General features: G+C 41.5%; 1 non-coding gene across 1 annotated transcript; it reads right to left on the reverse strand.

Moving 5' to 3' along the window:
* Nucleotides 1-807: 807 nt before the first annotated feature.
* On the reverse strand, nt 808-914 carry LOC132832367 (U6 spliceosomal RNA). The gene has a single exon (XR_009646936.1). It is a non-coding gene; the product is annotated as a U6 spliceosomal RNA (small nuclear RNA).
* Nucleotides 915-2,353: the final 1,439 nt, after the last annotated feature.

A 2,353-nucleotide genomic window follows, 5' to 3' on the forward strand; every position in this document is an offset into this window, starting at 1 on the left:
TAATTAGAGTCCACTTCAAACTGTAGAATCCATTGCTAAAAACAGTCTACTCCTGAAGGCAGCAAATGCACACCCCACAGCACAGGTGTTCAGTCTCAATGGAGTCCTGGTCCAGCCAGGGAGAGCCAGGCCCACTCACAGGAACACAGTACGTTGTACAGGTGCAGTTAACTCACAGGGGTTTGGTCCACTCCTGAAGGAAAGGTCTTCTCCCAAACTCCAGGATACACACAGGTGTTCAACCTTCAGAGGCCCAGTCCCAGGGCTAGGCCTCCCCACAGGAACAGCTACTCTGGTGAAATGTATGTCTTCCACAGGGCTCAGTCAAAACACCAATAAAAGAGTAAAGACAGATACAAAAACAAAGAAAACCAGAGTCCAAGGGCTAAGTCCTACCACAAAATTAACATGGTCCTTTTTTCAAGGAGAATTAAAAAAAGAGGAAAGAATAACACATAGGCTGTAACCAGCCAGTGAAACAACAATCCCCTAATGAGAACAGAGTTCACCTGAAACACATTATGTGCATCAGGAATTTAACAATCAGTCCTCACTAAGAGGATACCAGTTAAACTGGTTTCAGTGTTCACCCCCCAAAAAAAAAAGCAGACGCTAACAGCAACATACTGCCTATAGTACCAACCAGCACAGAGTCAATCCCCTAAACTGAGGGGACACGGAATCTCCTGTTTATTTTTTTTCATAGACAGTGTGATTTAATCACTTATTGAAGCAAAAGTTACATACACACAAATTGTAACATGTTATTACAGTTCCAAATGTGAAATACAGCAATGCAAAATCCTCAAAAACTTGGAACGCTTCACAAATTTGCATGTCATCCTTGCACAGGGGCCATGCTAATCTTCTCTGTATCATTCCAATTTTAGTATATGTGCTGCCAAAGCAAGCACAATCTCCTGTTTATATCTGTCAGTCAGGGCTCCCTGATTGGACTAGGTTAACAACCCCAATCAAGGATCTCATAGTCAATGAGGTCCACCTGGCCCTTGTTCCAATTATTACACCCTTCAAATCAATCCATCTTTTTATATGTCAATGTTAGTTATCCTTTGTTAAGAAGCACTCTAGATAAACCATTGAGCTGCTATATAATTTGATGCTTCCTGAGTATATGTGAATTTCCCTCATGCAGTTAAACAGATGGACATTATGATTTATCAAGGTCAAGATCCTGTGAGGCAGTGTGGCTCACAATTCAGGTGAGCAGGATCCACTGATAATCTGCATTTCCTTTGGAACCTAGGCCCATAGTACTCACTTGTAATCTTTCTGAATTGAGCCTTATTAATATGGAGTGTGCTCACAAAGACTGCGTGCTTTATATTCTGATGCTTCGGTGGGCCCTGTGGGGATGCCTGTCATATAACTGGATGTGAAAGCAAGACTGAAAGAAAATACTTTATGTCATTTCTTTCATTTTTTAAATAATATTCTGTATTGGAACAAGATCAATGTAATATGACAAATTTTGTTCTGAGCATTACGATGAATTTTTTTATGAATACTTAACAGGTCTTATTGATGTGTCAATTTGAACCGTCAGTCTCAGGAATTTTGATCAGAAGGAAGGGTGAGAGCTGGGCTAAGACTCTTGGGAGCAAATAGAATTTTTTACGCACCAGAAACAGAAATTGATGGAGAAACTCAGCAGGTCTGGCAGCATCTGTAGTGAGAAAATGCAGTCAACATTTCAGGTCCAATGACTCGTCATTAGAACGGACTGCTCACTGTGTGGTAGTCCACCTGACCAATTCTGTGCTCAGCAAGGGGAGTGACTGTCATTTTCAATTCAGTCGTGTACATGAGTTGTGTAAGATTGCATAATGACACCATTCACTTGAACCCGAGGAAAATAAAATAAAGGTGAGGCTGACTGGCCATGAAAACAGCACTTGACCCGAGTATTGCATCAGGGGACCTGAACAAAATGGGAGTCAATTGGAATTGAGGGGAAAACTCTGTGCTGGCTGGAGTCATATCTAGCACAAAGGAAGATGGTTGTGGTTGTTAGAGATCATGTATTGTGATGGAATTTCTCTGGATGAGTACAACTTTAACAACACTAAAGAAGTTTGACACCATCTAGGATTATGCAGCTTACTTGATTGAAACACCAACCAAATCCTTTAAACACCTTCACCTCACCGCTCAATAGCATCAGAGCATATCACCTCTGAAATGCATTGCTGGACATCACTGAGTCTCCTTACACAGCACGTTCCAAACCCACAATCTCTGGCAGCTAAAAGAACAAGTGGACACAAAGGAATACAACCACATGCAGGTTCCTGTCCAAGACACTCACCTGACTTTTCAGCTTTTTATTCAA

Source organism: Hemiscyllium ocellatum, chromosome 34 (genome assembly GCF_020745735.1).
Source record: "Hemiscyllium ocellatum isolate sHemOce1 chromosome 34, sHemOce1.pat.X.cur, whole genome shotgun sequence".
Classification (NCBI taxonomy): domain Eukaryota; kingdom Metazoa; phylum Chordata; class Chondrichthyes; order Orectolobiformes; family Hemiscylliidae; genus Hemiscyllium; species Hemiscyllium ocellatum.